General features: G+C 46.0%; 1 long non-coding RNA gene across 1 annotated transcript; it reads left to right on the top strand.

The window, feature by feature from the left end:
* Nucleotides 1-671: 671 nt before the first annotated feature.
* On the top strand, nt 672-5,985 carry LOC310912331. Its single transcript, XR_014590656.1, has 3 exons — nt 672-745; nt 4,735-4,892; nt 5,708-5,985. It is a non-coding gene; the product is annotated as an uncharacterized lncRNA (long non-coding RNA).
* The last annotated feature ends 6,553 nt before the right edge of the window (nt 5,986-12,538 follow it).

The following is a 12,538-nucleotide window of genomic DNA, read 5'->3' on the forward strand; positions in this document are numbered from 1 at the left end:
TCTCTGCAAATTACACGAGTGGTTTCTTTTCATGGGCTAGGTTTTCTCCTCAAGTTACCACAGTCTGAGTGACCAGAAATCTTCCCCGATGTTTGCTTGGTCTTACAGTTGCTGTGTGGCACCTGAGGGAGGTTTGCAGAAATGGTTTCATTAGTGGGGGAAAATACTCTGCACTGGAAATAAGCCCTTACATCTAATGCCTCAAGCTATTCAGTAGCTGTCCACAAACTCTCACCCACACTTAGCTGCTGTGCAGCCTGGGGAGTAGCCCTTCCCCTCCTGGCACTTGCCCATGGTTATGTGAAGAGTCAGGCACACTCCAATACACACAAAAATGCAAATAAGCATACACATATGTAACTTAACTCCCGTGTGCCTATCCACACACACCATACCTCTGTGCATGTCCTCCTTTTCTCATTTCCATTTACTCATACAGAGCAATCCATCCCTGGGGCAGATTTGCTTCCAATTCTGACAGTCACATGAAACACAACTTTATGCTTTGGGTTCGTCTTTTTTACAGCCCTGACATCAAACTGTGGGAAAGGTAGCTCGTATTTGAATATCCTATCTGTAATTCATACTTTACCTGTTTCTCTAGAAAGAAGGATTGCTTAGCATCCCTTCATCCCAGACTCTGTCTGAACTCAGGTTTCCTGACTACTTCTACAGGCAGATGCCTGCTGCTCCTCGAGGCTTTCTAGTGGGAGAATGAAGTACAGAAGGGGAAAACGTAATGATGGTAAGTAGGTTGTGGGAATGACACCATTCATTGGTACTCTAGGTATCGAAGTACTCACTAACGGGCAATTTACAAAAGACACTTTTGAGCTATTTTGAAGGAAATCACTGACTGCTGTGAGCAGGAGAGTGCAGAGAGCTTCATGCAAGCGTGAGCTATTGCCTAGGAACTGCTCTTTGCAGTTGTGAGTTACACAAGAAATACAAGCAGCTCTTTCCATTTCCACACGCCTCTGTGGATGTCTGGGAGCAGGTGTTTGCCCTTTGCAGAATTCTACCAGTTGCCCATGTCAAGTGGGCTCAGCAATGCCACACAGAGGTTAAGCCAACTGTCTTCTACAGCCAGGAAAAGGACAGGCCTCTTTCCTTATTTCAGCTGAATATCTTTGATAGGCACATGGATCTAGCATTTTATTTTCCTTATGTTGTTTATTCCCAAATATTAGAACGGTAATGGATAAATTTTTTTTCTGAAGGTTTGTCATTGTCAATTTGTCACTGAAAGTTTTGACTAAATGGTCTCTTTTGACGTGCAGAGAACATGCCCTTTAGAGCACTGTGAGATCCAGGGAAATTCTGGTCCACTGCTACTTCTTTGAAACCCAAATAGAGTGAAGCTGGAAGTTTTATGTACTTTGTAAAGGCCTTAGAAATCTATGTACCAAACACTACAGGAAATGCCATACGTTAATATAGCAAGATAGGCCAGATTTCTCTTTGCTTGAATGATGTAAATAAGCTGTTCTGGGAAAGTGCAAAGAGAGTTGTCATGTGTTAAACCTCAGAGCAAATGATACGAATCACTGAAATGCTGTTTTGCAAAGGTCCTAGGCATTTCCATAAAGTTGTACTTCACTAGGGGTTTCTCTTTGCTTGTTCTGGCATGTTAACTTATTCTGATTATCTGTTAGGGTAAGTTTCATCTCAACACTAACAGAAATTTGAAGATTTTGATTAAAGAGGAAGATACTTCAAAGTGCAAATGCCCATTGGTGCATATGCCCAGATCTTTGTAAATAATCCCACACGTGCTGGTGATCATTTTGCCTTTAGTGGGACACACCAGCACAGCTCAACCTCTAGGTTCACATTATTGCTAGCAAGTGAAAAGTAGGAGGATGGATTTCCAAAGACCATCCTCATCAACTTCACTTGTTCCCAGACAGATTTTTACATGCACATCTTTATAGCATCTTCCAGTTCCCAAAGGCACCTACAGGTAAACTGGAGACAGACCTTACTTTTTATAAGAGCATGTAGTGATAGGACAAGGGGGTATGGGGCTTCATACCAAAAGAGGTCAGGTTTGGATTATATAGCAGGAAAAAATTCTTACTGTGAGGATGGAGAGACACTGGCACAGGTTGCCCAGAGAAGTTGTGGATGCCCCAGCCCTGGAAGTTTTCAAGGCCAGGGTGGATGGGGCTTTGAGCAATCTGGACTACTGCCCATGGCCGGGGGGGTTGGAACTGGATAATCTTTAAGGTCCCTCCCAACCAAAGTATTCTACAATCTAACCTTGAGCAAAGACACAGCTCAGCAGTGAATTAAAACCCAGTGAGGTATGTGCCCAGAATTCTAAGTGCAAGTGGTCATACAAATGCTGGACCACAAGGAAGGATGGCTTGTAGCTAGTGGTCCAAAGGGAACTAGTAGGAAATCTTGGGTCACTGCCTGGCTCTGCCACAGATTTCCTTTATATCCTTGCCTCATTCACTTCCTTTAGCTGTTCTCCAGCTAAAGGAGACTATAGTACCTCCCTAATGGTCTTGGGAAGGTCTCTTGAGACTGTGAAGAGGGAGGACTTGACTCTGTGAATATACTCCTGAGCAAAAGGGACTCCAGATTAGAACTGCCTGGGTCTGCTGCTGCTGCCCAAGGTAATTATATCAAATATCTGGAGCAATAATAAAACTTAACAATGTTTTCCCATTTGGGGTTGAAAGACATATTTTGTTCAATAAACTGGAATGCAAGGTTTGGCTATAGTTTTGAGTCCTAGTTTCTTGGTGTGTTTAGGTTTTTTGGGTTGTTTTGGGTATGTTTTTGTTGTTGCTTTTGTGGGGTATTTTTGTTGGTTTGGTGTTTTTAAATGATTTTTGGTCACTGTAGTCAAATTTAAAGTGCTTACGCCTCTTTGTTTTAAATCAAGAAAGTACTCCTTTAAGAAACAGTTAACAACTCATTCAGATTTTCTTCTGGATCGTTTTTGTGTTTTTCTTCCTCTAACTGAAAGTTTGCAGTGCAGCCACATGCCTGGCAGAATTTCTTTAGCTCTGACAGCTGCAATTTTCCCAGAAAATCTCCTTGCCAGATAATTCCTGATGAGGCTGCAGGAAAGGACAGGTTTGTTTAGCTGTCTGCATTGGAATGGAATATTGCCTTCTCCCTGCACCTACCTATCTGTTGGCTTTAGAAGTGTGGGACACTGAATAATCCAGCAGAGAGGTATCACCTGTGAGCAAGGAGGGAAGAGCATGTCCTCTTGGTGAGATGCTGTTATTCTCTGGATAGGTCTTCTGCCTTTCTAGGTGGGACAGTGTGGCCTCTTTAACCCCATCACTGGATCAGTGTTCCCAAACTACACCAGTGTGATCATCCCACTTGAATTAAGCAAGTAGCTCCTCACTTCTGACTCCACAATCCAGCCTTGGGCGTCCCTCTCAGGCTGATGCACGCCCCTCTTCCACCCTCTCCCCTGAAGCCCCCTGCTTGTGGGCTCCTTGATATTTTCCAGTCCTTCCCTAATGAGCACTGCAGAATTACAGCTAATTAAGGATGTAAATGATGCTGGAGAGGGAGAGAGGGGGAGAGGATGGGAAGGGGCGGGGGGGAGGGCAGCTACTTGCTGTGTGCAACTCTGCAGTAAAGTGTCTCCTACCTCAGCAGAAAAGTTATCACGGGAGACAATGTCAACTTTACGGAGTGGGAGGGCCCTTCGCACGGCTCCATCCCCGCCCGCAACAGCCTCCGCCTCTCTTTTAGTGTCAGCGCTGCAGATGCTGATGTCCTTCCTCTCCCAAATGCTGCTTTGTCAGCCGAAACTGTCAACGAGCCCTGGTCTCCCTCTCTGGCACTTGCCACCACCCTCACCTGTGTGTCACCTGAGGGGCAAAGGGCTCAGAAGGCTCAAAACCTGCTGGTGCTCTGGGTAGGCGACCTGTTGTGTTCCTCTTGCTTGCAAAGGGATTTTGTCCCTCTGCTGTGGGCCAGGCTCGCTTGCACATTCAGAAGGTCAGAAAAGACACCATTGCTCAAGGGGAGGGTGGGTTTTGGCCACTTCTCCCAGACCCAGCTGCCTCTCTGGGCTGTCACCTGCCAGCACTGGCCCTCAGCCCCTGCTCCCCGGGGGAGGATTAGGGCAAAGTCCCTTGTCTCCCTTGGCAGCAGTGGCCAATGACTGGGACAATGTGTGCAGGGTGACAGGCACCCACAGCAGCCTGAGCTGGCAGCTCCAGCCACGCGACCCTGAGATCCGTGGCTGCTCACACGTGTGAACTGGGCTGGTTTGCTTTAGGAAATGCTCCTAAAGGGAGTGACAAGGGCACTGGAGGAATGCAAGGCTCATGCAGCAAGGGGCTGCAAACCCTCCATCCCACCACCAGCCTTGGCTGGCAGCTCCTGCCCACACCAGGGAGGCAGGAGTCAGCCGGCTGGCAGCCCTGCTTTGGGGGGGTGATGATTCTGCTGGCGCCGAGCAGCTGTTTGAACCCATTCCAGTCTCGCTGGGTCCTCCCGAGCTCGTTTCCAAGCACTTCACGTCCCTGTTGGCGTATTTCTCTGCACATTGCCCGGATCAATGAATTGCGAAGGGATGCCTGCCCTGGCGCCACAGCCAGTCCGTCTGTCTGTCCCCTGGTCAGAAGCAGGACGCATACCCCAGGTCAAGGGGACGTGGCACTGGGGTGGCAGCGATGGCAGCGGCGGTTTTTGTTGTTGTTTCCCCAGAACGCTGTGCAATATATTCCGATTTTTTTTCTTGTCATTAAGCCAGTGCCTCGGAGATGATGATGTAGTCCCTATGTGGGCCGCAGAAAGCACTTCGAGCCGTGCTGGAGTCGTGCTGGGTGGCTCTGATAGCAGAGCTAATGGGAGCGAATGGGATGCAACGAACTGTTCTAATGACACCAGCCAGGGAAGAGACAACAGTAAGAATAAATAAATGTTAACTATTTTCCTCTTCCAGACATTTGCATCTATTGCCATTAAGTTCATTTAAATAAGAGAGAGAGCGAAAAAGAAGGGGAAACTTACTACTACTCTTAATAACCAGTGTCTAAAAATAAATTAGGATGCTGGGATGCACTTAAGGCATTTTAAAAATAAGTCTGAATTTTCCCCCCTTTCTTCTTCTTTTTTTTTTTTTTTTTTTTTTTTTTTTTGAAGTGTTGGAGGGTTTTAATTTGGGCCAAGTAATTTTGGTGCAAACGCTTGGGCGCCTTTCGTTGGGAAATTGGGAGGAATGCAAACAAGATTTCACTTCATTAAACAGGGGCAAACAGTAGAGAAATTGCACTTACTTATGGAAATGACTTTTAAACATGAACAGCATTTACTTGCATTGCCTTGTGCTGAATTTTTTTTTAAAAGATTATACATGTGAATAATTCACTGCAGGCCAATTAGATGATGATTTCATTTTTAACCTCCCTTCCTTGCCATCTTGCTGGTTGTCCCTTTCATTACAATTTCCATCCTCTTCCTTCCCTTCAATAAATTAATAAAGATCAAATAATCCCTCTTCCTGCAGTGCCATGAGATAGCTTCTTGGAAAGGGTGTAAGGTGAGAAATTGGAGGATCCCCATCTCTACTGAACTGCCTGGGGATGCAGGATGACTCCATGAGATTCTACAAGCAGAGCTGTACCCATGTGTTCAGGAATAAGGGACGGGAGGAATAAAAAATGGACAGGAATGAAAACGGGAGATGGAGAAAAAAAGATCTTCTGTTCTTTGCATGCAGAATCAGGTGCTGGAGAGAGGCTGAGCAAGCAGGACTCACCCTCTGTGAGGCTCCACTGATGCTGACAGGATCACACTGGTGTGATTTGGCTCTGGCCAAACTAAAAGCAGCACTCAGGTGACTCTGTGACATTGCTGGGGATAGAGTGATGCCCTGGAATTCTTCAGCATGCCTGGGCCCTGATGCAGGCAACAAAGATGTGGGACCACTGCTCAAACAAGGGAAGAATGGGCTGTAAGAGGAAGCCAGAGGAGGGTGATGCTGACTTTTGCCAGAGGCCAGTGGTAAGTGGACCTTACAATAAGTGGACAGAGAGAGAGTTCTCCACGGGGCCTCACTGTTTTTCCCCATTTTACAGATGATAGGAATTCTTACTGTCATTGACACGTGTCAGGGCTTTTCCCAGCTCACTGTGGAAAGCAGTATGTGGGGTTTCATGCCAGCAGGGTCTGGGTGGCAGAGCAGGGGGTGCTCTTTCAGGGTGCTGGGAAGAGGAGCTCCAGAAGACACTGGCTCCCTCTGGTCCCCAGTTTTCTGCTTCTGCCTTTTATCAGATGCCTGCCAGCTTAAAGAGGCATTGGCAGACTCTGTTCTATCCATGCAAATCCCAGTCATGCTTATAGGAAGGCAACACCTGTCTTCAAAATAGTTTTTTTCCAAATATTTAACTCCTGGAGCTCTTTTCAGTAATTAAATTATGAAATACAGAGCCTAAAAGCCTCTAAACATAATACATAATTATTTCTATGTAAAAAATCAGCTGATCTGCTTGTTTAATTTCTTATATGACTTTTACCTCTATATGAAACTGCTATCTTCCTTTCATCTGCCCTAAAATGAAAGAGAAACTCTGGTGCCTTCCCAGTGGAGCTTTCAGTCCCCTATCATTGCAAAGGCAAAGGTAAATTGGAATATCTTCCCTCCTTGCATCACCAACAGTACACCTTTCTTCTTTGCTAAGCAAGAGGTTTTTCCCTGATGTTGACGGAGTCGCACTGAGAAGAGCCACTGCTGATGGAGTCTGTTCCAGCTCATGGGGTGAGTGTCTGTCCTGTCTTCTCCCTTACAGGTGATGAAACAGAGGCATGGAGCAGGTGGGGGCACCTGTTTACTCCTCTATGCCCTGGCCAAGCATAGGCAGTAGTGTGACAGCTGGGAACCCTGGTCAGAAGCAGGACTGTCCATAATTTTATTTCTTCTTCAGCTCTCACTTTAAAGTTTATTTTAAAGAAAAATATCTTCCTGGGAAACTCCCCTCCACATTGTTTGTAGTTGTCACTGCTTCCTTCACCCCCATCTCTCCTGTTCCTGAGACCATCACCATCTTCCTCCAGGAGCTCTTATCTTGCACTGTCCCAGCCTGATCCCTCCAAACTGCTTCCCACAATGTTTCATGCTCATTTTGTCAGTGTATCCTTTCTCACCAGATCAGATTCCCAGCCTTTCTGTGCTTCAGTGTTTTTATGGCTCTTCACTGGTTACAGTTTTATTGGGAAAGAGGTGGCTGCAAGCAATGACCTGTGATTTCCAGGGAAGGGGAGAGCAAGGAAACTTCAAGCAGCATGGCCTCCCGCTGGGAGCTGTCCCTTTTAGAGCCCTTGTGTCAATTATGACTTCCCCACTCTATTTGTTTACCCTGGGGAAGCCCAGCATGCTCCTTTCAGGGCTTGAGGCAGGCAAATTCCCTGTCCCAGCAATAGCACAAAGGTCTTTCAGCCTAGGCTCAGGAACTTTGCATTGCCTATTTCTGAGTCAACCCACAGCACCAGGACCCAAGCTCCTTTTCCCTAAGGAAAAGGCTTTCACTTTCACTCTGGCATCTCTGTTGTATCTGGCATCCTCCAGCTGGGGCTGCAGCTGGGGAACACAGAGATCAGTGAGCCCACATTGCAACAGCCACTGCTGCCTTAGCTCTGTGACTGAGGCTGCTGGCTGTAGTGTAGAGTACAGGATATCTTCCAGCTGTTTCTGACAGCTATTCCAACCAAACTCCTACACAGACACTTTTATCCTGGAATATACATGTTTGGAGTCATTCAGAGACATCCTCTTGAGAAGAGGATGTGGAGAGATAAGCCCAGAAACACCAGCTATGAAACAGCATTTTGTGTGCTGAGCTCTCTCTGTAGGAGAGGTGCTTCCATCTGCCACACACCTCTTGAATCCAGGGATGGGACCCTTCCGGCTGTTTGGTACCTCTCTTGACCTCAGCAGGTTTATCACTAGGGACAAGTTTAGCTTCATGCACTCATTAATCTGCTTCCCCTGAAGGATCTTTGAGGCCAAGGGCTATGTAGGGTGGGCACCCACATAAGCCCTTTGCCATGGGCACCCTCTTACTGATCTGTTTGTGCAGCGCCTGGAACCAGGAAATGGTCATGGGTCCTGACCATCCCTGTTTCCATGAGAGATATGAAGGTCATCTGCTGGGAGGGTAAGGCAAGGCAAGGCAAAGCAAACATCCTCTTCAGTCAAGAAATGTTGGGCTGAGGAGGACTTCAGAGGTTATTGGTGTATCTGACTCTGAAAGGAGCTTTGTTCCTTCCTTCAGCCTCTAATGACAGAATCTGTCTCTGAGCAGTGAATCAACAACCTCAGGAAGAGGTGAGCAAGTATCAGGCACCCTTATAGACATTCTTGCTGACACCCTTCCTTCAGAGGAGGGGCTGGAGAGGGCAGGGCTGGGCTCCCTGAACAAGAGTCAGAGAAGATGCTGGACTGAGACCTCTCACCAGGATTTCTACCCACAGCTCCAACTTTTGAGATCCACGCTTGTTTCCCATATGAGCTCTACAGAGAATTAGCAGTGGCAGCGTGCTGATGGCACTGGAGAACTGCTGGTCATGCTGTCAAACACCATCAGGGCTTAAAAAGAAACGTCAGCAGAATCCCCTGGGTGTAATACACTTCTTTTCTAAGGCCAGCAGGTGTTAGCCTTGGAGTGGGGTGAGCACATCCATTTCACCCCATCATTGGTGGAAACCATACTCTTAAGGACTGGCTGAAACATGACATTTTCTACGATGAACCTCAAATGATGTTCAGTTTGGGCAGAGCAGGGACAGTTTTCTCTGACTAATACTCCTATGAGAGTATATTTTTTGATGGCAGATGAAAAATCCTTCCATTTAAGAAAAACCCTCTTTTATTTAGCTTTTAAAAGAATTTCAAGTACTGGTAGGTAAGAAAAAATAATCTTTTCCAATTTATTGTATTTTTCCAATTTATTGTGTTTAAAATACAAATGTAGAGTAAGTTTCTAGAAATTATCTTCCATTGGAGAAAAAACTGCAGGACCTGTAGGGCTTTGCAATAAGAAGGAGAAATATTTAGAGAAAAAAAAAAAAAAAAAAAAAAAAAAAAACAAAAAAAAAAAAACAGTGTTTCTGGAAGAGTTTTGGAAGGAAACATGGCAAGTATAAACTGGAAAATGTAGAAAGACTCCCTATCTTTCAATTCTCAAAGTCTAAGGAGACTTTGGATATAAGTGACTCTTTGCTTTATAGAAGTGATGGTGCCATACTGGTACTGTGCCCTCATAGTGTGTATCAATTCACATTAGAGGAGTGCACAGACTTTTATAAATGTATTTTCTTCTCCTTCTTCTCCTCCTTCTAAAATACAGATGGATTTCTTTTATCTGCTTTGTATGAGTGTATGGACACTAAGACAGAGATGGGAGTGGTTTTACTCAAGTTCACACTGCACAAATTATCATGGCAAGAGTCACTCATCAGTTGCAGTGAGGAACAGCAGAGGAAAATGTTGTCCAGCATCATGTTTGACTACCATCATGGTACTATCTTTCAGGTCCGTCTGTGATCACCAAATACTCTTGCCATCTCTGACAAGCAGAAGAAACAGATGCTGGTCCAAACTGACTTCTGGTGCTACAGACACTGAAGTCCTTGCAAGAGGAGAAACTTGGGATATCACTGGCTGAAGATACCCCAGGTTACCGTAAAGATATTTCAAATTGAGGCACGTGCATATTATGGCTGTTTATCCTGACCTTGGGTCACATGCAAGGAAACAATTGGTGGGAAGCAAAGGGGAAAGGACCAGTTATTCCTCTGGGGTCCTGACAGAAGGAATAAGAATGTGGGGGCACCTGAGATGGCCATGGAACAGGAAATCTGAAACATCTTTTCACCCTTTGGTCTGCATTTTCCACTCTGTGGGTCCTGCTCCCCTCTTTCCTCACCCTCCCCCAGCTTGCCTGGTGATTCAGGAAGAAGAGGCCAAGGAGAGTAATATTGTGCTGAAGATAGGACTGGAAGGGCAGTAATTTAGACTCAGAGGCTTATAGTATTATTGCCTGCAAAGCCATTCATGGGAAATGATTCCACCCATCCCCATTCCGCTCCCCCCCATCCCGCTCTCCTTGCTCTGCAATAACAATAACAGAAATGCCTTCAGGAGGCTTTTCTACTCAAAATGCAGGCAAAAGAGCACTTTTCTCCACCACCCCTCTTCTTCCCCTTCTCTTCTCCCTGCACTCACTTGTCCCCCCTGCCTCTAAGCCTAACTGCTGCTCCCTCCCTTCTCCCCTCCCCCCCCACGGGATAAAAAAATAAAAATAATAATAGGGGTAATAAGAGAGGAGGTAATGGAACGTTCTCCAACTGGGCACATGTCAGAAGCCATTATATGTGGTGCAGATTTGCATAATTCAAGAAGCATCAAATTAAATTTGCATAATTCCTTTGATTACACTTGTTATTAAATGTAAGTGACATTGATTTACAAAATGGCCCAATATAAGGTTAATAGCAAATGTCACCTTCCAGCAGGGTGAATAGGGTGCGTGTGCGGTGGTGGTGGTGATGGAGGAGGGGGAGAGGGGGGCCTGGGGAGGAAGGCGAGCAGACAATTGATTTCTGCTCCTCTCTCTTCCTTAAAGGGCTCAGGTCTCTTTGCAGAGGAGCCCTCGACTCTCCGAGGGCTGCACTGGGCTGTCACGGGGACACAGTGTCATCAGGACACCCTGCCAAGTGGCACTGGTGCCATGACTCTGCTGCCTCCTGCTCTGCACTGAGTCACAGCACGGCCACTGAACCAGTTCCCAATGGGAGCCAGGCAGGGTGGAAGGAGCAGGAGAAAGCCAAGAAGTGTCTCCCCCAGGCCCAGGCATGCTTGGTGGAGAGGAAAAGTGGCTTGGATGGCATCCTTGCAGGAAGGTCTCATTGAGGCAAGTTTTTTAAAATAGTATGTGAGCTGGATGTGGGCTGTGTCCAACTGGCAGGACACCCTGTATATCTGCTGGGACAGTGCTGGGAGGGAATGAGAGCAATGGTAGGAGCAGTGCCTGAAATGCCAGCTCTGATGGCACAGATTCCACGGCAGAAACACATTTGTGATTACAAGACCTGTAAGTTACATGAAGGGCTGCAGCCATAAATGAAAGACTCTGTGCCAAACATACAGAGCTGCTAGTGCTACAGGCTCATCACCACTGTCCCCCACCTCAGCCTGGTATGACAGGAATCAAACACTACCAGGTACTCTGGGGGCTGTGACAAGAGTAGTAAGTCCACTTTCCTATCATGGGCCTTAGACCATCTTGAACACTGGCCTTGTGAGTAGATTCCCTCTCTGAACATCTTTTTGCCTCTCCTCATTCTATTCTTTTCCCCAGAAGGGGCATGTAATTTCATTCAGGGAAACTGACTGGTAAGTTGTGTGGGCACCTGAAGACTGTAGTGATAAAATAAAGTCATATGAGTACCAGAACAGGATGAATAGCAGACTCCTAGTCACAAGCAGTTTCAAAGACACACATACCTAGCCATAACTTGGTTTTGGTTCTGCTGAATTTTTTTTTTTTTTTTTTTTTTTTTTTTTTTTTTTTTTGCAAATTAAGAGGCTGGCTAAAAGGGGAACAGGGATTCACAGCTATCTTTTTGGTTAAACTCTCTTGTTCAAGATGAAAAAAGGATGCTTCTTTGGGTGTCTGAGCTGTGTGAACATTGTCTAATAGCATCCAAACAAAATTAGAGCTAAATCTCTCTCTGAGCCAGCTGACAGAAGGGTTTTTCAGAATGCTTCAAAAGAAAAGGTACCCACTATTTGCAGCAGGAAGGATATGGTAATTGGAGTAAAATTCCAGATAGCTGCCATTTGCAGCTGAGTTTTGTACTCTTATAAGCTCTCTGAAGCTCTAGAAGTCCATGCCCAGGACGAAATCAGTGCACCCACCTTTCAGCATATGACACGATCACATGAAGCCAGGTCTAATAATCTAGATTATTATCTACTGAATGAGAGACATGAAATGTATTTTACAGGCCTTTGGGCTATCTAAAAGGAAGCTGCTGTATGAACCTGTCTAATGCCCTACACAGTGTCCCACATCAGTTGAAGAGCATTGCCTTGCTGCATCCCAAGTACCCAATGCTTGCTCCACTGCAGAATTTATTATGACCTCCCCTGAACCCAGATTCTCAAAGATGCCCAGGAATTTGGAATGCTATACTTCAGACAGTTGAAGAAAATATCTTTTTGAGGTTAAGCACATTTATAGTGGCTAATGGCTCAGGCTTGGGTTCCATTCCTGTTGTGAGGAAAGAAGATGAAGTGCCTGGGTTTGGTGGACAGACTTAAAAGGGTGAATGGAATATGCAGGACCATGGTGCACACCCCAGATTCTTTGGGAGCATGCAGGAGGTGTCTTTGTGCAATGTCAAGGGATTGGCCTTTACTTTGAATATTTGTGTCTTTTGAGCAGGTGTTGTGCTTCCCTCTGCAAAGCAGCACTCCCCTGCGGCCTGGTGACAGTCCCCTTAATGCAGAAGACGCAGGTTGTATTCCCAGCCCTGTCAATCCTGTGCT

The sequence above is a fragment of the Zosterops lateralis genome (genome assembly GCF_965231275.1).
Source record: "Zosterops lateralis genome assembly, chromosome: 8".
NCBI classification, from domain to species: Eukaryota; Metazoa; Chordata; class Aves; order Passeriformes; family Zosteropidae; genus Zosterops; species Zosterops lateralis.